Source organism: Alligator sinensis, unplaced genomic scaffold (genome assembly GCF_000455745.1).
Source record: "Alligator sinensis unplaced genomic scaffold, ASM45574v1 scaffold546_1, whole genome shotgun sequence".
NCBI classification, from domain to species: Eukaryota; Metazoa; Chordata; order Crocodylia; family Alligatoridae; genus Alligator; species Alligator sinensis.
Window position 1 is genome coordinate 539,752 of NW_005842061.1, and position 18,854 is coordinate 558,605.

The 18,854-nt window shown below is 45.6% G+C and overlaps 1 protein-coding gene and 1 long non-coding RNA gene across 2 annotated transcripts in view; one reads left to right on the forward strand and one right to left on the reverse strand.

Annotated features, from left to right (window-relative positions):
* The window catches only part of CDH23 (cadherin related 23), a 569,738-nt gene that overhangs the window by 1,791 nt on the left and 549,093 nt on the right, over nt 1-18,854 (forward strand). The window lies entirely within an intron of this gene.
* LOC102371738 lies at nt 13,938-16,377 on the reverse strand. The gene is made up of 3 exons (XR_323778.2): nt 16,285-16,377; nt 15,228-15,359; nt 13,938-14,468 (listed from the first exon to the last, which is right to left on the reverse strand). It is a non-coding gene; the product is annotated as an uncharacterized LOC102371738 (long non-coding RNA).

Sequence of the window (18,854 nt, forward strand, 5' to 3'; positions counted from 1 at the left end):
GCTCGGAGCCAGGGCGGCTGCCCTGGGCACGGGGGGGCTGTCGGATGGCAGCCGGGCAGGACTGCGCTCAGGGCTATTCGGGACAGTCCCCTGGTGGCAGCGACATGAAGTTTGGTCTGGCCCAAGAAGTATTGTTCCCCATAAACTCATCCTGATCTCATCTTCACTTAGGGCTGTGTACTGGATGCAGGATATTAGTTTGCATATTGATTAGTACATAGACAAAGCTGATGAAACTCTCTCTCCTTAAAATATGTAATCTATGAATAAGAAGGTGTTATTGGGTATAGATTCACTTTGAAAAAGGAACTGGGAATAAGAAACCATCTTGAGCCTCATTGCTTGCAGTGGGGCTGCCACTGACCCTGGACTGGCAGGGAGAGACACTTTGAGATCTCTCTTGCAGGGCAGGGAGTGAGTTAAGACTCAACACATCCTAGCAGTTATTTAAAGTAGGTGCTCTCAGGTGTGCCTGCCTGTTGCTGCTCCCCGCACTCTCTGTTTGTGTCTTCACATTGTAGGCTGCCTAGCGGAGGGATTGGATTGTCTCCTTCTGTATCCCACTCGCACAACCAGGCCACAGTCCTGGTCTGGGTTTTTGGGCACCAGTGTGACATTAATATTCCTTCCTAACAACACTTGATATTTAGGGAGGGAGGGGAACAGTGTTTGGCAAGAGGGTGGCTGGCCATGCAAGGATGGCAGAATGGAGCAGGGCTGGAAGGAGAGGAGCAAGCCAAAGCATCACAGCTCTCAAAGTTTGGGGAAGTCCTCCAGTCACCAGGGCATGGAGATGCCTGCTTGATATAGGGCAGTGTCAGTAGCTGAGTTTCCAGAGGGAGTTGCTCACTGCTGTAGTGCCTCCTTGAAGTGGGGCCAGTGTTGTTTGCATATGCATCCAGTGGCTGTCACTTGAGAAATTCAGGGAGCTGGAACATGATGGTGGACAGGAAAAAACACTTTTTTTTTTTTTTTTTTTTTTTTTTTCCCCTCTCTCCTAAATGGAGCTCACTGTGATGCAGATCAGGCCCTTAAAGTGCCTATGGATATTTCAAGTCTTCCTGTTTAAAGCAGGAAACTTATAATAGTCCTTCCCATGGGAAATGGTAATAATGAAATAATAAATCTAGTAGTACTGTTGCATGAGGCAACTCCTCTTTTCTCCCTACAGAAAAATATAGGAATGTTGATTCTCTCTAACTGAGGTCCTGCAGAGGCCAGTGTTCTCCCCTTACTTAAGACCCCTGGCAGGATACCAAAAGACATGGCTATACTTTTTTGTTCCCATCAAGAACATTTCTGTCTTTATACCTAGGGAGTAACTAAAGAAGTCTTTATTCCTGGGATGGCTAGAGCACTTGCACTACACTTCTTTCAGGACCATGTGTGTGTTAAATGCTATTACTGGCAGTGAACAGCTTATCTCCCACAATCTACAGCTGTTAATGACTATGTGGATGATGAGGAGTAATGGATCCATAGTATTCACCTGAGCATTAAGAAAATGCCAGCAAGATGTATGCAGTAGTACACCTGAGAAAAAGGGCAGTTTACAATGCACGTGGGGTTAGAGAATGATGTGAAGAGGTGATATCAAAATCCACTTAGTGAAAGTTTTCAGCAATAGAGCAGAGAGTGGGAGGAACACACCTAATTAGGAGGTGTTCACCTGTCTTGATGCTGAAGGAAGGCTGCGGTCCTACTTCTAGCATCTGAACAACAATACCAGATTGTGCTGTTGACATACCCCTAGGGGTCTTTAGGAAGTACAATAGCTTGAATAACTTAGTGATATGTCAATGTGAAGTCTGCTCTGCATACCGGGAAATCATCTGCTTTGCTGTAGTGCATCTTAGCATTTCTGCTTACTGTTTTCTAACATTGCATTTACTTCTGTGAGGTGAATTGGAGGTTGGAGGCATTGGTGAGGAGGGATGGGGTGAGAGGGGCTCTGACTTTTTAGGGGCAGCTTTGTTTCTTGGCAAAATATCATTATCTTGTCAGTTGTCTTATCCAAATACCAAACCTAGGAGTGGTGTCTGCCTTTAAACCCATTTGCCACATGTGGTTATGGATTTTTGGATTTGAGGCAGAAAGTGGTGCAGTGAAAGGTTTGAACCTTTCTAAGGCAAGTAAGGATTGAACTTTTAAGGATCAGTTCTAGCAGTCAAAGGAATGAATTGGGCTTTTGACGCAGTGGGTCCTAAGAACAGTTTAAACCTGACTGTAGTCAAAGAAAGCTGAATTGCAACTAAAGAGAGCTGGCTTTATTTTATTTTATTTTTTTTTAAAGTCCTCAAAACATTTTTAATGGAATATGGTTTTGGACAAAGCAGAAGTTTTCACAAACAGATATTTCTCATAAATTATTGGGGTTTCAGATCCGTAATGAAAACCTAAACACTTTTAAAGAAAGAGCCCTGACAAAAACAGAGAATTTTAATTAAAATATTTTGCTGAAAACAGATTCATGCCTGACTCGGATAGTGAACTGACTTCTTTGGTCAGCATGGATGGAGCCAAATTCTGTAAGAATAATGAAGTATGTAGTTTTCCATAGGTTAGGGCACAGGTTGAGCATTTTGTTTAAAGAATAATCTCTACCTCAAGCACATACCTTTAACAAACCCTACTCTCACAGTTTTGATTCATATTCACAATAACAAATAATTGGTTTCAATACAATCAAGGATTCATCTTGATTTACTTAAAACGTAAGCTCTCTGGGGCAGTGGGTGTCCCTCGCCCAATGTTTGTACAGCACCTAGCACTGTGCAGTTCTGGTTCTACTGCAGTGACAGGCCACATCTGTTTGCATAACATATCTGCAGAACAGTTTGGCCGCTAATGTTTTAATTAAAACAATAAATAGAAGCTTTGGCGGTGTAAGTGGTACAAAGAAAAACTATTAAACAAGAAGGTGCTAGTTACATAAAAAGAGAATGCAGCAGGCTTGAGACAGCCTGGTTGTCCAGAATAAAAGGATTAGGAGAAATTGAATGACTTGCTGCCTGTATTAGATTAACAGCTGAACGGTTTGAGGGACAAATTGCTCCACTGCAGATAGGAAGAGTAAGAGAAAAATAAAAGTTAGATCTGTAGCTGCTAGGCTGTGGTAAAGGCCAGTGTAGCCACCAGTAGCGGCATTTCATTATCTCTGAAGGTTTGTGGGAGCCTGGGTGCTGAACGGCTAAGGAGGGGTCAGCACAGAAGGGACAAATTGAGACACAGGCAGCTGAACTGTCTACAGCAAGTAAAGATTTCCCTGCATCTCTCTTGGATTCTCCAGCACAATACAGGGTTCCTTTTACAGCTGGAGAGCTTATAGTTCAATACAGATTTATCTTGGCAAAATGACAAATTCAGCTGCTTTAAGGAAATCCCAGGTGAACTGGAGGGGGCAATTCCCGTCTCTGTGTTTCTCTTCTCAGACTTAATCTGTCTCTGCGTCTGCTGCCTCTTCATACCTCTGGTTTGTAGTCTAGTAAGCTCCATGGTTTTGTTTTTCTTCCCCAGGCCTGCATAAATCTGCTGTTATTACATTTGGCCATATTCAAACCAGAAATTAGTTGCGTCTCCATACTCCACCTGCTGCCAGCTTGGTTTCAAAGAGGACTCGGAGCTGTGTGTGAGGAATAGAGGGTGCATTAACACTGGATGAATAGACGAGGCTTATGGCATCAGCAACATGACTGAATTCTCTTCTTTCATGGTGTAGATGTGCCCTTTATCTTCAGGTGGATTCGTAGAAGGGTTTTTGCTTGAGAAACTCAGTGGGCTGCAAGGTAAACTGTAGCCGGGAAGGAACTGTTCACATGGCTTGGGTGAGTTGAGGAATAGTGACCCTTGACATCACCCTGAAATACCAGTGTAAGTGTGCTATTTCCTTGTTTTCCTCCAGTCTCTGTCTACTCATTCTCTCATCTTACATTTGGTTTTGAAGCTCTCTTATTCTCTCCCTGTACAGTTTCCAGCACAATGTGATCTTGTCTCCAAGGATTCTAGGCACTACTGCAATACAAATAATAAGTAATATTTTTGCAAGCTGAACTTGAGAGACTTCCAGGTAGCACCCTGGATGCTACCTCGGGTGTTAAATGGGGTGAGGTCATTAGGGCTGATTGCTCCCTGTCTCTGGCTACATTTGTACCTGCAAATTACCTGTGTATTTTCTTCCTGGAGTCTTGTTTCCTGTTCAGTGTGACCTGCATCGCAAAGAGGATGTGAATGCAAAATAGTGTCATCATGAGTAACTGGAGAGGGTGGACACTTTTTTCCAGCAGAAGAAAATTCCATTGGAAGTTCTAGTTGGTTAAAATTGAGGATTTTTTTCCCCCCCAAAATGTTTCTTCTGAGAACTTTGGGGGGTTTTGTAGTAGGGGTAAGTGCCATTCCATTGAAATTAGTTTGGATTTCAAAATAATTACCAATATTTATTCATTTATTTATTTTTAATTTGATATGTCATTAAAGTGAAAATTAGAGTATTTTTATCAACATTATTTAATGTTTGGATTCTATGATTTTTTTTTTTTTTTTTTAAATTTTAAAAGTCCTTTTAGGGTCAATTTTTTTTAACTGTGACACTTATAGAATTTTGGTCTTCGTAGGAAAGTACCTTTCAAAATCCCAGAGATCTGAGAGATGTGCAACCTTGCTGGAGGTGCCTGTGAATGCTTGTATTTCATAATGTTTTGAAGAGACGTGATCATTTTAGTTGATTATAACTCCCCATACACGAGCTGTATTCTGCAATCATTTCCAATAAAGAACATTGGGGGTTATGTATAAATTTGCTACAGTGATATGATTGTAAATTCTTCCTTTCTTCAGATTAGGGGGCACAGAAATTTAGCTGCTTCCTCACTAAAAAGATGACTCCACATACTTTACCAGATGTGTGTGTATATTAATAATAATAATAATAATAATTAAAAAGAAATGTTTGTGTAGTCGCCCTCCCCCTTCTCCTCTGAGGAGTACTGAGAACTGTTTTAAATTGATTTAATTTGTCATATTTCTTAAATGTATCAGCTTTTCTTGGTACAGATAATCTTGAACTGGAATCCCTTTTAAGTAAGTTAGGATACAGGATTTGTTTGAGCTTGGACTGTTCCTTTTTGCTGTAATTGGTATAAAGGATCCCAGCTGTTGCCAGTGCTATTCCATAGCAGTGTACATGCAGAAATAGAGTATCTCTTGATTTCACCACTAGTATTTTAAAGATACAGTTTGCTCTTTAATTTAAATCCTTTTATATCCTTTGTCCAAATTGATCCCATTTGTTCACAGCAAATATTGAGGAATGCTACTTTGTGGGAATTTGGGAGGTGCAGTTCACTTTGGTCACACTGTTCATGCCTAAGGATGTTTGTACAGATTCAAGCACAAAAGGCATTGCACAGTGGGGAACATAAAGAGCCTAGTGATTAGGGTGCCTAGACATAGGACCACTTTTTCCAAATTGGAAGGTGGGACACATGCCCACCTCCCTTCCCCTTCCCCCATAGCACTGCTGGAGCAGAGCCGAGAAGAGCCCATGGGGAGGGTGGGGGGCAGGGAGGATAAGGGCTGCCTGCTACAGGCTCGGGGCTCCCTGCCCTGCTGACTTCTCCTAGGATGCCCCCTGCTTGCTCAGCAGCAGCGAGGGGCACAACTCTGTGCTGCTGCCGGGTCTGCAGAGGGTACCTTGCTATGGCGGTGCAGCCGGTATGAGGTTCCTGGGGGCAGGACAGCAGAGTGGAGATCCCTGAGCCTGCATCTTTTGAGCCCCAAACCTGCCCCATACACAAATCTGGGGATGCATGTGCTTCCCCAAGCCCCCCTCCCAGGGGAGTATGCATAGCAGCAGGGAGCTGCCTTCCCACCCCCTGGATGAGCCACCCATGGTTCCATCCTGCTCCCTGGCTGGGCCCTGTGGCTGCACATTCCTGTCCTGGGCCCCATGCACTGTCTCAGCTGGGCAGCACCCCCAGCCTCCAACCCTGCCCCGCTTCCTCCCTCATTCTGGGAGCCTCAACCTGTGTCCCTCCCACCCCCATCAACTTACCTGAAGGCAGCTGCAGGATTGCAGCTGCAGCTCTCCACCATGGCCTGGGGCTATATTCCTGGCCATGTGCATGCACATATACACATGGTGCTGCCTGTGTCCTGCTCCCCACAGCCCCTTGCAAGCTGGAATCCTGCCAGCCTGCAAAGGGAAACCTGCAGTTTCCCTCTTTTTTCAAAGAGCGCACCTGGTCCTTCTCCTTTTTTTTTTTTTTTTTTTTTTTTCTGTGGTGAACAGAAAATGTGGATTCCTTCATGATACTGGGAATCTGGGACAAAAGCTATCCTGGAGGCATGCAGCCCAGGACCGGGACTTGATGTTCCTATTTCGGGACTGTCCTGCTTCATTAAGGATGGTTGGTCACTCTGCCTAGGCCTTGGGGTAATTCTCAAATTTTAGTAAAAGCCTAAATGTTTGCAACTGTTGGAACACTGGAATAGATAGTAGCTGACTTGCACAGACTGCTTTGCCAGTTACTGTTCTACTGTTTTCTTTGATTTTTTTTTTTTTTTTCTTCTTTTTTCTTACCTTTGAATAATACTTTTTTCTTGTCTTGCGTAGGGGAGAAAGCAATGTTATTTCAGTGAGAGCGCTTTGTGTAAAACTAGTGAATGCTGTTGATTGGGTGAGAGTACCATTTCCACTGTTGATTCCACACTGCAGAGAACATGGAGACTCCCAGAATAACTAGCTCAGGAAAATAAAGGACAAACCCAGATGTTGCAGGTGCTCCATGTGGAGCAGAAAAGCAATGGTGGGTTGCACAACAGACCAGATTGCTATTACGTGTGATCTGTACCCACACAGTAGTGGGGGGCTTATAGGAGAAGCCTTTGTTACAACAGGCAAAGTCTCCCTGGTAGCTTTGAGCTAGTAATGGCTATACTGAGCTTTTATTATATACATCATCTTTTTCCATTACTTTGCTGATAGACTGGTCTGCTGTAATACTGGGTCACTTGCTTCTGTTTCCTACACTTGATATATCGAAGCTAACTGGTCTAAAAGAAATATCATGCACACACCCACTTTCACATGCTATAAACCATCCAGGATTATTGGGACACAATTTAAGATCTCTCTGGGGAGAGCGAGCATGTTGATACAGAAACAGGCTCTAAGGCTAGGGACAAAAGTTACACACAAACCAGTTTAAGTGATCAGAAACTGGTTTAAACCTGTAACAGAATAGAAGTTTGGTGCACATAAACCCATTTCAAAATGGTCAAAACTGGTTTAAGATAAACCTGGTTGAATGTAGTATCATACTTAACTGATTTGAGTCAAATTGATCTATGTAACTTCTGCCCCAGACCCCTTCCTAGCTGAAGTTAAATCAGTCCTCCAGCATCCCAGCATGCTCTGCAGCCCTGGGCTAGACTGTCTGTTCCAGCCAAGCAGGGTTGGCACTGCCCCTCCTTTCCTTAGCTGGAGCACTATTGCTGCTCTGGCTGGCTGAGAAAAGGATGGTGGTGGGATACCCTGCTCTGTAGTACAGCCAGGTCTGCCTAGGAGAGGGGCAGCAGCCCTTGCCAGGCATCCCCAGCACCCCCACCCCTTCGCTGCTTCAGTGGCAGGAGCAGGGGTGGGGTCAGACCCTGGTAGCCTGAGGGAAAGCAGGGGTTTAATTTTCCCCTATTGAAAGACAGGGGTGGTGCAGGCACTGACAAGCTCTGATCATGCACCTGGGGTTGTGCACCCAGGGCCATGGCAGTGAGACACCAGTAGCCTGAGGGGAAGGGTGGGTTTAATCTCCACCCCCCCACACACATTGCAGGCAGCAGTGGTGGAGGCAACAATATGGTGCCCTTAGTCAAGTCCCTCTGAGGAAGAGCCAGTCGGCCACAGGGAGAGGGCAGGGAGGGGGTGATATAACCTGGCTGCAGGGAGGGAGAGAGCTGAGGCTAGTTACTGAGCCTGACTTCACTAATTACACCTTCTGCTGTGGTAGCATAGCCCAAGAAGGGGTCAGCGCCTGCCAGCCCCACACAGGGGCTGTGGTTTGCAGGCAGGCTGCAGCTGCAGGGCAGCTCCCCACCCCCTCCATCTCTTGGTGGCAGAGGTGGAGTGACCTACCGCCACAGGTACAGGTGAAGAACATGTCACCTGCTGCCTACATGCAGCAGCACTGGGCACTCAGGGCAGGCTAGTGTGGGCAGTGGCAGGGGGAGGCAATAGACTACCGCAGCCTGGTGGCCCTGCAGCTCAAAGGTGCAGGCAGTGACTGGCCCATTGCAGCACACCCCAAGTGCCCAGCAAGCAGGTGGCACATGACAGGTGCCTCATGTCTGCCCACTGCGATGGTTCCCTCCACCATTGTGGCTAGGAGAGGGAGGAGTGGCCTGTCGCAGGCCAGTCGCTGCCTTGACCCCTGGGCTGTGGGGCCAAATTAGCTTGGGCTGCAGTGGTCTGTTGACTCTCTTCCCACAACTGCCCATGCCCCTGGCCCGCAGCAGGCCACCCCGAGCACCTGGTGCTGCTGCACACAGGTGGTGGGTGACAGGTGCTTCCCTAGTATAGGTGGGAGGGGAGTTTCTTGGTATATATAACATTTCTGGAAATTGCAATGTGGGCAGGGAGGATAAGTAAGAATTGCCAGAGTTGTGTTGAGGGAACTAACATGTGCATGCTATGATGGTTTTAAGAAGATGTTTATGAGACTGACTTTAGCATAATAATCTTTGATTCTGTGGGCAAAAGGTGGTAGGTTCTTGTGACAAACCAGAGCCACTGCCAAGCATTGCCAATTTGAAAGAATAATCTTTTTTCAATTACATGCCATAAACCCTTGTTGCATTCTTTCCATCACTTGCTTTTTTCCATAACAGTGTGCTCAGCTCTATTACAGCAGGCACAGGGAGGTTCTCAACCAGGGGGTTATGGTCCCTGCCCTGAGGAGCTTGCAGTGCTCCAGTTTCAGTCTAAGAGGAACTCGCCTTCTGCATCTATTCAATAGTGATGAGCAAGTATCTGGTGCTGTAACAAACTATGTAAACCCCTATTCATGATCAGGAGTTTGAAACAAAGAAGAAAGTGAATTTTAAAAATTAAAAATCAATTGCAAGTTTAAATACTAACCCAACGTAGCAGGGCAGGGACTTGGCCAGCCACTGAGCAGTGGGAGAACTCTCCATTTGGTTCAGTCAAGCTGACTAGAGGAGGCTGCTGTGGGAGTGCATTGTATGAGCTGCATCCTTGGACAAGGTCCCAGAAGGTCAGACATTCATGTAAACTATCAAAACCTCCTCTTAAGCTTGCAGAATCGGGCTACAAATCTTACAAGGGCAGCTTCTCCTGTGACTGGAACTGCTGTTTCAGAGGGAGGAGGGAATACAGAGGAAAGTTAACTTGCCTCTCAAACTTCAACAAAAGCTGAAGTTTCAAGTTGTTTTTATGTTTTAACACAATGGCTTTGTCTACCACCATCACCCCCCACCCCCCAAAGGGAGGGGGGTGCTGGGGGCATGTGTTTGGCCTCATAAACAAGTGAATTGTGGTTCCCCTGGAGTGTGCTATAAATGAAGGAATCAGGGGAATGAATGAGGCTGATGAGGAAACAGAGAATATGCTATACAAAAATCTTAGTATGTTGTAATCATGGGAAAAGAAATACAGAAGAACTTACTAGACAGTTTAATGGGTCATCAGCAGTTGATTAGGTATGTTGCACAAGTGAGTCTGCTGGAGCTGGCTAACCACGGAATATTTAATAAGTTTTATGTAATGGTGACAAATGGTTAATTTTGAGATGAGTATTTTTAGGAGCCCCCCCCTGCCCATTACCTGTGCTTGTCTGAAAGAATGATAGGTAATTCATGAACTAACTGGTTTTTCTAGTAGCCCCTTCTTCCATTCTCTCCCTACCCCTCAATTTTTAACAGGCTTCAACTAGCAAGTGATTAGCCACAGTATGCTGTTACTATATCAGGCAAAGCATCACTTTCATTAGCTTGAACAGCTAGTGGGCCTTGGAAAGGTCTGTTGCAGTGAAGTGCCTCTCACTGAGAGTTAAGTGAGCTTTGTGCAAAACCAGCAAGGACACTCTTGATTTGGATGGAAAGAGAAATGGGCTGAGAGCTTTTGCAGCAGAGGCTGCCTAGTGTGAGCTGTGCTCCTGGAGCACCTCTGGCTTTTCTGAGATTCGTCCTTTCAGCCCAGAGCTCTAGCTACTGCAGGAATGAAAAGTAGTAATGCCATTTGTTGTTTAGACATGCAAACATTACAACTGGAATTGGAGTAGAGAGTTAGAAAAGAACTGGGAAATCCTGAGCATAAAAGTCAGACAGATCCTGAGCTGCTGTCTATATCTGTTTTGGCTTTTTTTGCACAAAGGTGGACTTTAGATGGAGTTTGGTATGGGTAGTTTGTTTTGTTATGGATGGGGGAGGAAGAGGTGGTGGTGTGAAGAACCAAAGGAGTTGGGAAGGGTTTTAAAGTAGAGGTTGGGTTCTAATGCTTGTGTATGTCTAGCCCTAACAGAAACTAGATTTACTACAGAATGTGTTGTGTCTGGCTCTCAAATCTATTATTTAATAATTGAAGACTGATGCTAGCAGTCAGACATGCTCTAAACAAGCAGAGTATATGGTAATCCCCTCCCCTCTGCCAATGCGCAGCCTTTCTGATCTGAAACTGATGATATTCCTGTTCTGTTTTCCCTCCTAATAATGCACAGATTCCAAACCAGAGCCTAAGTATTCTGGAAGCAGTGAAATTATTTCTCTGTGCTTAAAACTAAGGCAACACTATGACTAGGGACAGACCTTGCACATAAACCAATTTAAGTGATCAGAAACTGGTTTAAACTTGTAACAGAATAGATGTTCAGTGCATATAAACCAATTTGAAAATGGCTGAAACTGGTCTGAGATAAACCTGGTTGAATGTAGTATCAGAGTTAACTGATTTGGCTCAAATTAGTTTATGTAATGTGTGTCCCAGACCCCTTGCTGGTTTAAGTTGTATCAGAGTCCTCCTGGCATGCTCTCTGGGCTGGGTAGAGCTCTCTGCTGCACAGCAGGGCTGGCTCCTCCCCTCTGCTTGCTGGCTGGAGCTCAGCACAGATTTGTAGGCATAGCAGGGTCTGGTGGCTCCCCTCCCACTCACTGCTTAAACAGACATCCCTTTCTCTTCTCTGCCACAGTAGGGACCATAGCCAGCATGTGGTATGCTAGCTAATGCCGAAAAATGTCTGTGCGTATCTCTCTCTTCAATTTCACTAGGACAGGCAAACAGGACAGTGACTGTTTCAGGCTTTTGGAGGTAATCAACAGGTCAGCCCCTAAGCTGCTTAAGAACTTTGAAGTAATGTGGGGAGAGGATATTGTTTTGCTGATTAGGTGATTAAAGACTGTGATCAGTCATGGCTGCCAGTCCGGGTACAGGGGAAACTAACTCTCCTTCTTGCTTGCTTCTGCCTTGGGGCCATGGTGCTCAGTGCTGCAGCAGCAAGCGGGGAGCACTGGGCAGACCTGGCTCTGGTTCCTGCTGGTGGCACAGGGAGGGAGAACTAAACCCTGCCCTGGTCAGTTCAGCCTAGGTTGGCCGCCTGCTCTAGCACCCCCCAGCACTTGGCCTGAGCAGCTACAGGCATGTGCCTGCATTGCCTCAGTCCAGAGAGCATGTCTGTCCAGTTACAAACCGGTTCAGCTTACGTGGGTTAGACTAACCTACAAAGGTTCAATCAATAAAGGCTCCGGGTTTTTGAATCTGTCCCTAGCCCTGGTGCTTGGGAGTACAGCTGTTACCTCCCAGCCCAGAACTGTTCCCTGAACCCCAACATGCAGGTCCCTCAGACATTCTACCATGTCCCCCAGATGCCCCTCACTGCCCTTTGCCTCTGCCACCACAAAAGCCCCTGGTTCCACTTTGTTTCCTGTTATCCCACATATCCCCCATGCACAGGTCCATCCCATTGGGCTGCAGACCCCATCAAACCCCACCGCCTGCTTGTGCCCCACTAAATCCTACTCTGCCACCTTACTTCACCCTTCACAGACCCATCCCCATCATGCTCCAGCACCCCTTACCCCTTATCATCCACTTCACACTCCACTCAGCTGTCCTCTACCCCTTTTGAGCACCCAAACTTCAATGCAGTCCCTCACATCCCTGGGCCCTCCTCACCCAGAATCCCTCTTCATCTCAAACCCCATATGCCTCTCACACCTCTTTATTCCACAGGCTCTCTTCCAGTGCCAGGTTATAACATGCTGAGGCCCTAAACTATGTCCAGTTTAAGAGGCCCCATATGATAAAAATAATCCATGAAAATGGATTTTCATGAAATTTTAAGATTAATTATTGTTATTTCTGCACAAATATATGAATAACAACTGTGGAGGCATGTATGTATATTTTTGTCATATTAGAAGAAAAATGTCCCTTTTTCTTATTTAGAGCCCCCTCATATTGTGAAGCCCTAAAATGTTGTTTAAGCCTAAATCTGGCAGTGCTTTCTTCCCTCCCCTACACTCGGAGCCCACCCAAGCCAGGCTCAGGGCAAATTAGCCCAGGCGGGGCCCCACCCCAGACCTGAAGAAGCTGCCACCACTGTCAGCTATGGAGGGGGGAGCGAGCAGCTGGACTCAAAGCAAGTGGTGGTGGTGGCACAAAGCCACAATGGCTGCTCTGCCCAGCCCCAAAGTGCGGGGACTGGGGCAGTTGCCCCAATTCATACCACTCCCCAGGGACAGCCCTGCCTACACCCCATTTTGCCCCCACAGCTCCAAACCCCCATATGACCATCATACCCCTCTATCCCACAGGTTCTCTTCTCCCCCCAAATCCCCTTCGTGCCAATGACCCCTGATTCAGCCCCTCCCAAACATTTTTCTCTGCCCCCACCCCTTCTTCACTGCTGCCTTTTCTCACATGATGCCTGTAGTAGGCTTTTACTGCTTTCCACCTCTCAATGTACAGAAACAAGCACTTGGGGTTGGAAGACTTATTTGGGCACTTGTAGTGCCTGTACCTGGGGTGACCAGCCCCATCGGATCTACTTATGCCCAGCTTTGTGCTACCCTCGTTCTGTTGCTGATTCAGGCTCCATCTGCTGCAACGAATAATCCACGAAAATGTCACGTACCGTAACATACCGTTTGCCTCCCTTTTGCAACTCGTTCTGGTCTCTGACTGCTGTGCCACTGCATACCCTAGTTTGCCTGCACCCTGGCCCTCCCTTCCCTGTCTGTGACTTGTGGTGGTTTGAATTCCCCAGGAACAGGTGCAGGTTCCTAGGTAGTTGAATACTAGGGGGTGAGCTATGAAGCATTATCAGGAGGGGATAATAGACAGGATATAGTAGAAGAAAGGATAGCATGATTAGTGGAAAAAGGAGGTTTGTAAACACCTATGACCTGTGGGCTAAATACAGCCCATAGAGCCATCACATGGTTCAAAGGGCTTCTCATGGGTCAGGAAGTTTGGTGGTGTGTGAATGATGGACATTAATATGGCCACCTTCCCCCTACCAAATTCCAAGACCTGCATGGTTGGCCAGGGGCCAGGCTGAGCTGCCAGTCTTTTACTCCCCCCCCCCCCCCCCCCCCCCGCGGCAGGGCAGGGTTGGGGCCAGGCCACACCTGTGGTCCTGGATTGGGGTTGGGCCATGCTCCCTCCCCCACTGCAGGGCCAGCCCACACCCTCTTTTCCCCACCCCCACAGGGCTGGTTGGGTCTGAGACACACCCCCTTCTTCCTCCTGCAGGGAGAAAGCAAACCCCCTTCCCCTGTAGGGTTGGGTCACCCACTCTCCTCCTTTGTGTGGCTGGATGGTGCATGCTCTGCTTGCCACAGGTGCTGGATTGGGACTGCTGGCCGGATCTGGTCTACAGACCAGCTGAGCACTGCCCATCCTATCTGGCCCCCTGGGAAAAAAGGTTGAGCACCACTGACCTATGGAATAAGGAGATTAGTAGGACTCAAGTAGATGATAATGAACCATGAAGTCAATTGACTCCCTCAGCTCTGCTTGAATAGAAATGTGGCTATCCTTGCTGGGCAGTTTATTGTCAAAACTGAGTGGAGCAGGAATCAAAAGGGTGCAGGGCAGGGAGGAATCTGCCCCTGCTCCAGGGGTCTGGAGAGTCTTCCTTTGACTTCTGTAGAATTTTGCAATCGTTATATAATGTATGCAGACTCGGCTTGTACATTCTGACTTCTTCCATCTTCCGTGTGTTTATCTCTGTGCCTATGAGACTGTCCGTCCTTTTAAAGTAATGGAGTTTTGAGAGTGTAGGAAGGCCAGTAATAGGTGTGCCCCAATTCTGCACTGCTTGCTGCCTTGCCTCAGAGCCATCTGAGGTGTATCTTCCACTACAGCAGTCCTAGCTGCAGTAACTTGGAGCTCTCAAAGAAACGTGAAATTACATAGATGGTGCTGTGCTGCCATTGTTTGACGGGCTTTGTCCTGCACTTGTCTAAAATGACAAAGCACGACACGGTGTGAATATCCCTATACTTTGCATATTGCAAATGTTTATTAGCAGATATGCTGTGGTGACACTGAGCTTGGCAAATAGGGCTCACATTCTTGATGTGTAGGCACTAATACAATACAAATAATCATAATATCTTCTGGGTTTTATTAGATTAGTGTTAGGAGTCACCTTGCTCAGGAAAGAAGATTTTTCCTGCATACTCCCATTTCCCTCTTAAAATTAGAGTATGGATTGGGAGACAAAAGATGGAGCCTAATTTTGCCTTTGGTAACATCATGTTACCAAGGAAAATGCCTTTTCTTGATGGAAGCTTTGATTTTTCTATTTGCATGCCCACCCATGAAGCTAGTGGTCATAGGAAGAAGTGTGAAAATAATGGATTTTTGTGGTTTTTCTACTAATTCCAAAGAAACCTGGGGGAAAATACTCAGTTTGGTACAAAAATAAATTTTTTATAGATTTTTTTTTTTTGTTCTTGTAAATTGAAAAGTCAAACCCATTTCATGTCAAATGAAACGCTTCCTTTCATTTTGAGCTTTTAAAAAGATGTTATTTTTTTAAATTACATGGAAGGGGATTTTGAAATGATAGCATGCTTATCTAAAATTGGAAAACTAAAATATTTTGTTTCAAGACTATGTTTTTGACTTCTTTCAGAGTGTACAACAAAGTTAAAAGTGAACTTGCAAAATACTTTAATGTTCCTCATTCGGAATTAAAAAAAAAAAAAAAATTTACCTGGTATGTTTTGTATCTGGTACTGTTCTTGTTCTGCAGGTTTTAGTGAGACAGCCTCTTCAAACTTTTCTTCATCTTCCTTTTCCCATGATGGCGAGGAGGGAAGGAAGATGTTTATATCCCTGTAGCCACCTTGATTTAACCCATTAAGACGACAGAAGAGAGTTCAGAAAAACCATTCAGAATGTACTCTTTTTTTTTTTTTTTTTTTCCTTCCTCTGAAATGTGGGGCTGCTTGTACTGCCACTTGATCCAACTCTGTATGGGACTGTAACGGGGGTCCTGCTCGGGGCTGTTTTCAGAGTGGCCCACCCACCTGTCTCTGGGCTAACCGCCTGCCTTCTCACCCACCACGCCGCCTTGTTATAATTAATTAGTAGATGTTAATAAGTGGAAGGCTGCCTAGTTCCTGCCCCGATGCCAGGGGGGGCACCATCTGCAGCTCCTTTCCTCCCATACACTGCAGCCCAAGCCTCGCAGATGGCATCACGATGTTCCTTTAATCACCGGCCCCCACACTGGGCCTCAGAATCCTCCTGTTGAACCCCACCTGGATTCCTCCCCTCAGGTGGCCTCTTCCGCTGTCATACCGGGCAGCATAGCTCCCTGAACTGGTTCCCCTTTAGGTGTGGTCCCCCCACCGAGACCTACAGCTCATCTAGCCCTGGCCCACCTCCAGGCCAGCCAGGACTCCAGGCCCTCAGCTCTTGGGCATCCCTCCCTGTGGGCCCTTGGCCCTTCAACCCTTCTGGTCCTGGCCCCAGCATGGACCAGTCAGGGAAAACTCAGCCAGGCCTGCATCTATGGCCCTTTTCTCAATCTTCAAGAGTCTACTCTCTGGGCCCTCCAAACAAAGGGGTCACCCACCTGGTTGTGGGGGCTAGGGGTTAAGGCACCTCAACCTGCCTTTCACCGGGGTGGTAACTGGCCTGGCACTTTCTGGGGGCTCCTGTGCCACTGGGAGCCCCACCAGGCCACCCACTCACAGCAGGGTGCAGTTTTAGGTCATGCCCAAGACCAGGAGCCTCCTATCCATCCCCTACAGCTCCTCCCTTACCTCCAGGTGATACCAGCAGTCCTACAGCCAGGCAGGTAGCCTGATCTCTAGCAGCCCAACTGCTCTGGTTATATGGGCAGCCCCTGATTCCAAAATGGCTACCGTCATCAGGCACCTGGTGGCTGCCAGCTCCAAGCCCTTAAAGTGGTAGGCACCTACGGTGCCCTGACACAGAGACATACCTTACATAAGGATGTGCTTTTATTTCATGAGTTAAGGGTAGATTGCTGATGCTCTTTGCTTTAGCAGCGTCCTTACATTTTACCATGTACAATTCAGTAGGAGAGTTCTTGCAGTATAGCCCCCAGAAGAGCTATTCTTTTTCCCTAAGCCCTCAGGCATATTGTGATAATTTTAGTAATGGTTACACTGTCCATTACCTGGGTCATTCAGCTCAACGTATCAAGGGGATCCTACTTCTTTTGTGAAAACATTTGCCATGTGTTCTATCCAAGAGAGAGACTGTAGCAAAAGATGCTTAGATCTTCAGACTTGGAAACTGAGAGACTAGGATTTGTGTGTTTGAACATTTTTTTCCCTCCTCCTCATTCACAAAAAAAGTGGTAATACTTTTGCTTTCCAAGAAAAGAGAGCCATACTTGTTTCTCTGTATATCTTCTCTCATTCCCATGTGTTTTACACTTGCTCCAAATGCCTACAGATACATTGGCCTATATTTATTTAACAAGGGATTTTTTTTTTTTTCTTTTCACCACAGGGAATAAAAAAAGAAGGCAGAATTTTTCACTGGGAACAAATCTCATTTTCAAGAGTCCTGACAAAATGAGCCATAAAATTACAATATTTCAAAGCAGTCCGTAATTCCGGCACAGACAGCTCTTCATCATGGAATCTGAAAGCTTGGAAAAATATAAAACTCATTAGATTAAAATAAACCACCTACTGTGAGGAAGAAAAGCTTATTTATCAATATCAATTTACTTCTGATTACCCTGTATGGCAATTTGTTATTTTTAGGAATTATGATTTGCATATTGCTCATGCCAATTTGAATTTCTTTAAAACTTTACTCTGTTTGTTTGTTTGTTTAAAATGTATGTTGTAGGGTGAGCTAGAAAGGTATGGTGAGTTGCTGAGCAGGAGCTACTGCAACAGATTGAGCAATACCAGAATATTTGTGCTTGGAATAGGTTTGCAATTTGGGGAGGCTGGGGATTGGATGCAATGGTACAATGGGTACAGAGAAGAAGTGTGAAAAGTATTCAGTTTAAATGTTGACAAAAATCAGCTGAGGTGTGAACTGGATCCACGTTCATGTACCAGCTGCAGGTTCCCCAGGCTTTATCTGCATCTACAAGTTTCTCATCCACTTGGATCCATATGCATTTAGACCTCTCTAGATGTTAGTGAACGTTAAGAAGTTGCTGTTGGCTGCTACTTTCTTGTTTACAGTTTGTATTTACTGAGAGAGGTCAGGCAGGAATTTTCAGTGGGGCCACTAGTTCTGCTGCTTGGACTAGCTTTGCCTCCATGTTCTCAGTAGGATTCAACCTGAATTTAGCTCCTGCAAACTTTTGTTTTTGAACCACCAGGTAGGACTATGCAAATTGATTCTTACAAGTAGAAACACATCTCCAAACAAACTTGGTAAAAAGTAAATCACTCATTGGCGTTTAGATTTTACTCCCCTCTAGTGAAATGGCTGTGTATTTTGGGAACATAGAATCCTAGAAAATTAGGATTGGAAGGGACCTCAGGAGGTCATCTAGTCCAACCCCCTGCTCAAAGCAGGACCGTCTCCAACTAGATCATCCCAGCCAAAGCTTTATCTAGCCATAAGGCACTCCCTTAATGCACTGGCAAGTTTACCATATCAGAGCTCTGGACTGCTGTTATTTGAGGGGAATGCCCTTGCGAGTTCTAGAAGTCATTGGATGTCCTTTGCACCTGAAATCTGAGTTGGATTACAGAATAGTTTGTCATAAGTATGAAGGTGTTAAGGTGCATTTGTTTGACCCTATTTATAGACAGAAGTTGGAGTGGCAAGGTAGATCCAGAGTTTGCATTCTTAGGAGATGCTTTACACCTCTAAGGCATTAGAGTTGCCCGTGCATGTTGAAAGACAGAATAGGGCTCTAAACAATTTTGAAATGGATTAGAAAACATGATAGAGCTCATTAAGGATTTGCCTTTTATTTGTCTAAGAGTCCCGTTGGTTGATCACGGTCCTATATGTGACCATCTCTAAATATCAAAGAATTTGCTCCTGCATAATGCCACAGTGGATTCTTTGTGGTCATCATTACTGGTGTCTCCTCATTTTGACATCTTACTCAATGTTTTAGGGCATCTTTCATATCCTCATTGGGAAGGAAGACTTCATGGGCTAATTGAAAACATTGGGAAGTTTTTTTTTTTTTTTTTTTTTTTTTCCAATTCAGGAGCAAAGAGTATGGAAATAGAGTAAACAGAGAGCCAGCTGTGAGGTGGAAAAACACTGAATTGGTGGCAGTCAGAAAGCTATAGCAGAAGAAGCCTTTTTGACAGGTGGATGAATGCCACATGTGCACATTCTGATCCCTACTGGGTTGCTGGTGATCTTCTTTGTC